Source organism: Capsicum annuum, chromosome 2 (genome assembly GCF_002878395.1).
Source record: "Capsicum annuum cultivar UCD-10X-F1 chromosome 2, UCD10Xv1.1, whole genome shotgun sequence".
NCBI classification, from domain to species: Eukaryota; Viridiplantae; Streptophyta; class Magnoliopsida; order Solanales; family Solanaceae; genus Capsicum; species Capsicum annuum.
Window position 1 is genome coordinate 153,177,263 of NC_061112.1, and position 10,226 is coordinate 153,187,488.

Sequence of the window (10,226 nt, forward strand, 5' to 3'; positions counted from 1 at the left end):
ATCTGCTCAAGCCCTTGAATTAAGAGGACTCATCACCTGCTGATTGAAAACTGCGAACTATCTGAATATGGTATGTGTGCTACAACTTGTACCTACATTATGAGATAATGTAGCTCATAGACATATATGTGGATTAGTTCTTTGAGGATGTACTGAGTATATGGGGATGTATGCATTACATAAAACAATATCAACATTCTTTATAAAATCATGCATGTAAATATGAATGACTCACTTGGCTTGAATAAGTCTGAAATATAAGTCTCATAAATCATGAACTATGAAGCATATAATGTAAATCTCTTGAGTCATTATACCTAACTTATGAAGTTTGTATTATCCTCTTACTTTTAAAACTTGTAAACTAAAGGGATCTCTGACAACACTTTCAAACTCATACTTTTACCTTAAGGAGAATAAAACTTCTTTGAAAACTTAAGGACTTAGAGTTTTAGAAACTTCAAGACTTGGGGAAAACCTTTTGACTCGTATGAACTTAGGAGACTTTGGGGACTCGGGAGTTTCTTCTAACCAACATAAACCATATGAGATTAAATAGAGTCCAACGTCTTGCCCATGTTGGGGAAAGCTGTTCTATCCTTGCCATCGGAGTAGAATCTTTAACTTTTAGTGATCACCAGCTTAATCCACTTGGACTAAACCAAATCCTACGGTGGCTCGTAGTTCTGGAGCATGAGACCTTGGAATCAAGCAAAACTCGGTGTTAATTACTACTCCCATACTTAAGCTCAAAACTCTTTCGGAAATCCACCTCAAAATAACTCAAGGGTCTATAATGAAGACCAAATCATATTTCTCTTAGCTTTAAATCATAAGTAAATGTGGATTCCTAACTCAACTTGGGATCAAAGAAATATTTCTCAATATCAAATGTACTTGCTCATTAAATCATGTGAATGTCAATAACTTCAAGAAAACATCAAATTTATTCTTGACTCTCAAGCTCAAATATCAATATACTCAAATGATCAAACTTTTGTAGTAAAGCTTAAATCTTGACACTTATCCCAAAAATATTTGGAAACATCAATTCATGGTAGTAATATGCAACTCATAGTATAAATTTTCAATTCAAGACATAAGATAGTGAATAATCATGCATATCAAGCTTTGAACAACTTATAATCTCATAAATTCATAATAACGTAATTTGGGTATAAACCCACTTGCAAATACATGAAATTCATTAATAAAAATCAAAACTTTGGGTACAAGAACGAAAGGAGTGTTCTTGCTCAAACCCCACATACCTTGAATTTGAAGCTTTGAATGAAATCTTGTTCTTGGAACTCTATCCGTGCAATTAATGGGTGCTTCTTGTAGCCCTCGGAAAGGGGATTCCAAAACTTGAAAAGTTTCAAAAAGCTACGAGCGAATTTGGAGTTCTCTTGAAGTTTGGGTAGAAACCCTAAGCTATATTCTTGGTGGTTTTTGATGAAAGTATGAATAATATGGTATTTTGGGGGTGTAATGTCGTGTTAAAGGTGAAGGGGGGTTGGGAATTTCCCACTTTAATCTTAATGAAATGTGCTAGGAGCTAAAAAAAATGAACCAAGGGGAGTATCAGGGCGGCACCCTTCTCAGACCCTTGAAGAACTCAGGGCGGCGCCTTGGATAGAGCCGAGGAGAATCGGGGAGGCACCCCTCTTAGAGCAGGGGAGGGACCTGGGAGGTGCACTCTTAACACCTTTTGCTACTTTTTTTCCAACCTAAACACGACCTTAAGCTCGTCTAAAAATTCTGAAACTCACTCGAGGCGTACTCTTGATTTGACCCATCACAACGCAACTTGAAAATAAAAAATCGGAGATCAGGAAGGTCACGAAATAATTCTCCGAAGTTTGGAGGCTCAAAAATAAACAAGTGTTGAACACTTAGCTAACATTCTAAGTGTAAGGCTTCATCGACTCGCTTTAAAGGCTTTAATGACGAGGGAACTTTGCGGGGTCTTACAGGCGCCCAGCTTAGACCCTGGGTCTAGCCGGGGCAGGGCCTTGCTTAGACCATGGGTCTAACCAGGGCGGCACCCTTCTTAGACCGAGGGTCTAAGCTGGGCGGCGCGGGATTAGCGCCTTTAGTTACTGGTTTGGCATGCCAAACATGCCGTTAAGCCCGTCTAAAAATTTCAAAACTTACCCGATATGTACCCTTGACTTTCCCCATCGCGTATCAATAAAAAAATTAAGAAACGGAGGTCGGGAAGGTCGCGAAATAATTCATCGAAGTTCGAAGGTTCAAAAATAAACTAAGTATTGAACACTTAGCTAAAATTCTAAGTATAAAGCTTCTTTTGACTCGCTTTGAAGGGTTTAATGGCGAAGAAACTTTGCGGAGTTTTACAACTGATCCACATATATGTTTATGTGCTACATTGTTTCATAATGTAGGTAAATAGCACACAGACCATATTCAGTCAGTTTGCAGCTTTCAGTCGGCAGGTAATTAGTCCTTTTGATTCAAGGGCTTGAGTCAGTTATACAGTTTGAGAAATATTTTATTTTCTTTATTCAGTCCTATTGAGTTGGGATAGTTGGGATTCATGACCCGACTACCTATAGTCAGTACTAGTAGAAGCTTCATAGACAATCAGTAGTGTTAATGTATTTAATGTCAGTTTTCTTGTAAAAGCAGTTTTGTAATCTTGTAAATTCAGATTTGTATTGATCAAGTTCAGAAGAGTTTAATGTTTCTGTTGATCTTGTTCAGATTTATGTATTTTATTCAGTTGCTTGTGAGTTATGACAGTAGAAGGATTAGCTTGGGATCACTTGTGACCCTAAGCACCATGTGACGTCTCGGGACCTACTTTCAAGGCGTTACAAACTTGGTATCAGAGCGCATAAGGTTCAAGTGTCCTAGGGTGTCTGTGATGTCGTGTCTAGTAGAGTCTTGCGGAATGGTAGAGAGACTTCTGTACTTTTCTTCGAGAGGATACAGAGCATTTAGAAAATATTTTCCTTCTTTCGAGTCTCAGATTGTGCTATAGAAAGGTCCTCTAAGAAGCTATACAGATTCTCATCTTGCTCTATCTAGACCATATCTGCATTATTTTTGAGATAACAGAAACAACCAAGCTTAAATCTTAGAAAATAAATCTGTCTCAGATAGTCCCCACAGATATTTATGGGATTGTGCGTAGGCTCAAAAGATACCTCCTTAATGCTTTTAAGTTATGAACTTTGAAGAACTTCATCCATGTTCATCTAAATAGTGCTCTAAGTCCAAGTCAGTTGTGCTTTCAGATCCCTTTTCCGAATCCGTAATGTTAATATATAAGTCCTTATCTATGTATTATTCTTGAGATATCATAATCAATAAGTTCCACTTCTTTCCCAGATAATGGTCTCAGATTTACTAGCAAGAAGCTTTAGAAGTTACACAAAGCGGCTTGAGAGGAGCCTTCTAGCGTGTTATAAGTCCCTCAATTTTAAAGTTACGTCCCCATTCTTATGAGTCATCCAATTAAGACAGAGTAAGATATGTATTCAGATTCCTCATTAGACTTTCAATACGAATAGTACTAATTAGAGCAGACAGTGTGTGAATGAAAATTGCTGAACAGAGTTTGTACTCATGAGATATTGTAACCTAAAGTGTTATGATTCATAAGTAGATTGAACCTTCTTATAGTTGGAAGTGTGGGTTTAGAAGTGTAGTGACAAGAAGGGTGGTAAGGTCATTTTAGTGTACGTATATATAGTTAAATTTTTGCACATGATTGAGTTAGTAATGAAGTGATATGTCCTTGTGTGTTGGATAGTAGAAGGTAGAGAAGGAGTTATTGGTTAAGGTAAATTGTTGTTTACGTGAAGTGTAAAAAGAGTTGTTGATGGTGTTTGTTGTGCTAGAAAGGTATAGGTTATTGATGAAAGTACTTGGTGGATGAGTGTTGTTAATTTAGGCTTCCTTGAGATTGCAAGAAGGAGTTTAGTTGGAACTTATAGAGCTATGAAAGAAGTTTAGGATTATAGATAGGTGAATAGTAATGATGTGTAAAAGGAGGATGTGTTAATGGGTCGTAAAGAAGATAGGCCATATGATTATGATCGATTATTGTTGTTATGAGATTCTAGTGGGCTAGTGTTTCTTGATGTCTTATTTTATAGCTTCCAAGTGAGAATTGTAAGGAAGGTGGGTCGTAAATCATGATTAGCACTAGACATTAAGTTTAAACAGTGGATGGTCATCAAGATAGATATAAAGATTTCTTGGTTAGTGCAGCTAGTTGTATGGAAGCAATCTAGCAGACTTGAACAACGTATGCAGGAGTTTAAGTTTATTTGATTCATAATCAAGTATGAGGTTGTATGGATGATGTAGAAGTATCCCAAAGTGCAATAGGGCTGCATTATTTTTGAGGATTATTGCATGTGTGTGGTTAGCGGTATTCTTGAGTTGCTAAGTGGAAGGAGACAAGTCGTATAGTATATGATGTTCTTGATAGCTAAGTTAAGGAGTTCTGAGTGATAGTGTTGAGCCTTTTTATATGATATTGATTCTCACGTGCAGCTCTAGAGTAATACAATGAGTTTTAGGTTTAAAGATTTATGTTGTACTTGATACATTTATTATATTTTTTTTGTTAATTATATTGTGTGGTATGCAGATTTTTGAATGCTTAAGAAAAGCAGGTTCACTTTATTTTGAGGTGAACTTGACGTATTACTGGATCTGAAATATGTACATGACCCCATTGCGCCTTCTCATTCATGGAGGCTTCTTCAGGTAACATAGCTATTTTTAGTTTTCTATTAAGGGCCAAAGTTTGTGTTGTTTATTAATATGTCAATTATCTAACAGTTTTGATATTTTCGGGCATTGGCTTTTTAGTTATAGGTGAATATCATATAATGAGACAGTAGTCCTTCAATATTATTTCTCCTACTTTCCACACTTTTAAGGACTAAAGTGTTGTGAGATATCATTGTTGTGTTGCTAAGTTGTAGTGGAAACTTGAAAAAAAATGACTTGGATATTTTATTGGGAAACTTGTCATGGATAAATAGTTGTTGAATTTGTTCCATCTCTTAGTATTAGAATTGTAAAATTTAATTAGGATATGCCCTATGGCTTTGGTTCAGTGACAAGGATAAAGGGATGAATTGATTGTGGGTTAGACACACGTTACACGTGCAAATTTGCCACTAACTATAGTCTGATATATAATGAGGAAATGATCCATACTTCCCGAGTTTTGAATTGATTAGCACAATTGGGGTTTTAGCTAATTCACACGAAATTTCTTGGTGATAAAACTTTTTCAAATTTGAACTTTCTTAATGATTCTATTGTAAGAGAACTGCTACCCCGTGCTACTTTGATGTGCTTAAGATTTCAAAATGCAATATGCAGTTGTGTCTCTACTCATATTTTAGTATTAAGTTTTTGTCCTAAGCTTTTCTCCATGATGTATTGCTGGTGATATCAGATGAGCCTGATTTACTGCAGAACTTAAAACATGTCAGCCCATGATTTGTCTAATTAGTCTCAAATATATCAGTCATTCACCTCTCGCCCATCTCACCTCAGGAAAAGAGTTGTGTCTTCTTTATTACTATCTTATCCGTGTGATTGTAACTAAAGGAAATTATACTACTAGAAATTGCCCCTATAGCAATGAAATTTTTGGCAACAATTGTCACGGACTCAGGTGTGGGTGTTCGATACGGGTACGGATCTAGAGGTCGGATCCTTCACGGTCTCAATTTGAAGATTCGGGAATATGGATCTAGGTATGGACTCGGCCAAAAAAAAATTTAAATATCTAAAAACAGAGTTATAAAACATAAGTTATGAGATATTATATGAAAAACTTGAGGAGAAAATATTGTTCAAGAATAAAATCTTTGAAGGAGATAAAAAAGAAAAGCAATAACATAGCAATTTCTATATACAAGGTTGCGCCTCAGGTGTGAGAAGCGTGCCTAGCTCGGAGAAGATTGTCATAGCGGGGGACTTCAATAGGCATATTGGGGTTCTACTGGGAGGTTATGACGATGTGCATGGAGGTTTTGGTTTCGGTGATAGAAATGGTGATGGGGTTGCTCTGTTGGATTTTGCGAGGGTCTTTCTGCTGGTGGTAGTGAATTCGAGCTTTCCAAAGAAGGAGGATCACCTGATTACCATCCGAAGCGCGTTAGCCAAGACTCAAATTGACTTTTGCCCCTTAGGAAAGGGGATAAGGTTTTGTGTAAAGATTGTAAAGTCATTCTGAGTGAGCACCTTTCAACCCAGCACAGGCTTTTGGTGATGGACTTCTATCAAGAGGACCAAGATGCGTAGGGCCGAATAGGGTCGACCTAGGATTAGGTGGGGTGGCTTGATGCCAGTTAGTGTGGGGGAGATAGGGGAGAAGGTGGCGGAATGGGGGTGTGGGAGTGTAGGGGGACGTGGATGGTATATGGGATAAGGCTGCCAGCTGTATCACAGAGACGGCTAAAGATGTGTTGGGTGTTTTGAGGGGTCAGGTAGGTCGGCATAAGGGGGATTGGTGGTGGAATGAAGAAGTTAAGAAGAAAGTGGGGATTAAGAAAGGGGCGTATGTTAAATTGATTGAGAGTAAAGATGAAGAGTAGAAGCGGGTGAATAGGGAGGTTTACAAAGTAGCAAGGAAGGAGGCTAAATTAGCAGTTACGGCTGCTAAGATAGCAATGTTTGAGAGCTTGTATGCGGGGTTAGAGGACAAAGAAGGAGAAAAAAGGTTGTATAGGTTGGCTAAGTAGGACGAAGTAGTGGACGAAGTAGTGAGGTTGGATTCCCAGGATGTTTGTAAGAGGGATAGTTTTAAGTATCTTGGGTCTATGATTTAGGGAAATGACGAGATTGATGAGGATGTTTCTAAAGGTATTAGAGCAGGTTGGATGAAGTGGAGGCTCGCCTCGGGAGTGTTGTGTGATAAAAAGGTGCCCCTTAAGCTTAAAGGTAAATTCTACAGAGTGATAGTCCGTCTGGTCATGCTGTATGGAGCGGAGTGTTGGCTAGTCAAGAACTCCCACATTCAACGATTGAAGGTGGCGGAAGTGAGAATGTTGCGTTGGATGTGTGGACTTACTAGAGGGGATAGAATTAGGAATGAGACTATCAGGGAGAAGATGGGATGGGAGTTGCGAGAAGAGGGGCTGAGATGGTTTGGGCATGTGATGAGGAGGGGCACGGATGCCCCAGTTCGTAGGTGTAAGAGGCTAGCTTTGGATGGCTTTAGAAGGAGTAGAGGTAGGCCGAAGAAATACTGGAGGGAGGTGATTGGACATGACATGGAGCATCTTCAGCTTACTGAGGACATGACCCTAGATAGGAAGGTGTGGAGGTCGCGGATAAGGGTTGAAGGCTAATGTGAGTGTGTGGGTTGTAGCAAGATGTTAGGAGTGCTCTTGTGTAGCCGGGTTAGTAAGCATAGGACTGTGTCCATTAGTAGGAGCCTCTAATCAGGAGGGTTTGTGTGTGGTGGTGTCTTTGATCTGTGACTGTATGTTACTACAAGGTGAGTGTTCTATCTTTTATTTTCTATTTTGAATTACTTGTATTTCTCTTATTTCGTATTTCTCTGTTATCTATTTTGTTACTTCTTATTCCTTATTTATGTTATGTCATCCATCTTACTTCATGTTTCACTACGACCTTGTGTACTATTCTTTATGTGGAGCCGGGGGTTATCAGAAACAGCCTCTCTACTTCTTGTGATTTGAAACCCTAGAAGCTCTCTTCTTCTGGTACAACCCAAAAATCGATTACAGGTGGCTGCTCAATGTGATTTAAAACTGTGGCAGCTCGATAGTTGTCGGAATAATACTTGTCGGTATCCGTCAGATTGTAGATTGCGTTTTGGTACGATTTTCACTTCAATTTCAGACCGAATTTGCAGTTTGATTTGCGATTAGGACATTTTGCACTACAATTTCTCTTAGTGTTGGAAAGACGGATCGAATTTCAGCTCTCAATTTGTGTTGAAAAGTAAGATTGAATTTGCACTTCAATTTCTCTCAAATTTGTACTTCAATTGCTTCAATTTGGAGATTTTAAGGTTAGTGTATTCTTCTACGATTTGTCCTAATTTTCTTGAGTTTCTATTGCAAAATTGAAGTCTTTTATGAAGTCATGGAAATATTTAGCTGTAAAGCATCATCCTTGGATGTTGAGATGAAGATAAATCGCCTATCTTCTAATTACATGCTGAACTTATAATTTCAAAGGTATTATAAGTTTTAAAATCGAATCTCTTTTCAAATCTTGAATCTTCCTCTACGCTATTAAACTCCAACCATCAAGACAAAAGAGAAGAAGTAAAGTAGCATAAAGTGAGGAGAATAGTAGCCACTTTTCCTTGGGGGTGGTGGAGTTCTGTTGTTAATTGTTGCTCATATACATTTTGCAGTTTGGTCCGTCGTTTGCTGGACATACCTTGTATTTAATCCACAAGGTACCCCTGCACCACATCCTTATTTTCATCCAAATGGACCTCAAGTTCGTCATTATCTTGGTTATTTCTCTTTGTACGTGCTTGTTGTTTTGCCTGTAATGTTGGAGAGATTTGGTCGATGCACTATTCATTCTGCCTGTTATATATGGATTGCATAATGCTTAAAATTTCTCCCTTTGGTTTCAGTATGGACATCAGATGGTGATTGGTCACCCTCGACAAGTTGTCTACATGCCAACTTTTCCTTGCCTGAAATGTCTACATGCCAACTTATTCCCTACTTTTTGTAAATAAGTATTTGACGAGATCAAAATTCCTAGCAAATGTAGGTTCTATGGTAGTGAAGTGTTAAAACTTAATTAGCTGGTGTCTCCTATTGAGATCTTTTTTCCCATCCTTCAAGCTATTATAGATACATTTGGAGGAGTGAAAACTGTCAAGGAGAGTTTCAATAATGTAGTAGAATTATGTTTTCTAATATGATGTCACATGGATTTATTCATTTGTTCAGTTCTCTCTACTCTTTCTTTCTCGCCATCCACTTTCTCCCTGGGAAAGTAATGTTCTCATGTAAGCAAATCCGCTGGAGGTATTCGCCCTTAAACTTAAAGGAGTAACGTCTTTAAGAGTCCACGGGAACTTTTCTGTTCTCAACATGTACTTTCCTCCCGGACAAGTGTTGTTTGTGGGCTTACCCTGTCACACTCAAGATAGGTCGTTACAATTCTCCACAATCACCTTCCTCTCTCACAAGTGATTGGTTCATCGAAGTTACCTAACGATACCTTCCTTTCGGACAAGTGATGTTCTAGTGCTGACCCGTCTAGTGTGCACACAAAGGTTTACCTTTCAAGTCGCGAACAAGAAAAATCATTACATTGCTCGACAATCACCTTCCTCTCGGACAAGTGATTGCTTCATCGAAGTAACCCAACAACACTTTCCCCTCGGACATGTGCTGTTATAGTGCTGATTCTTCTAGTTACAAACAAGGGAAGCTGTTACATTGCTCGACAATCACCTTCCTCTCGGACAAGTGACTGCTTCATTGAAGTAACTCAACAACACGTGGTGACATTCCTCTCGACAAGTAATTGTTTCACTGAAGGAACTCCACACGTGGTGTTATAATGCTGACTTCATCTAGTTTGCAACCACGAAAAGTCGTTAAAAACGAAGAAAGATTTATACAACATCAAGTATTCATGGAACGCAAAGTAAATTCACAACTCAAAACTAGTTAATCACATCAAGGCTCTCATAACTCCAGTTATGGAAGCTTAGCCACTCATTTCCACAAAAGAGACACAAGATACCATTGTATTAGTCATAAATAAATCAAGCTCAACTTACAACAACAAGAAGAATAGTTCCTTGAGTCTTCAATACAAGGAGAGTGAGTGGATCCACTAAATAATGCTGGGTTCCCAAATGTGTGCTAAAATTACAATGCTCAAAATCTAGAACAACTTCCTTCTCAATCTCAATGGTGAGAGCTGGATCTGCACAATGTAGATCCCAGATCTAACTCTCCAAAAATAAAAGTCAAAAATCGTAGGTAGCAATGGAGAAGAAGTCTAAGATGAAGGCTAAGAGGAAAAGTAGAAGTGTATGGATGCCTCACTAAACCCTAGCATCTAGTATTTATAGCATCTCCAAGAGTCAAGGCTCCAAAATTCAACACAACTTTTGCGGCGTCAAATACGACGGTATAAGTCGACGATGCCGTCGCATGCACCGTTGCTGTCTTCCAGTAATGTTGCGTGCTGCTGCAGTTCGACTGTCGAGG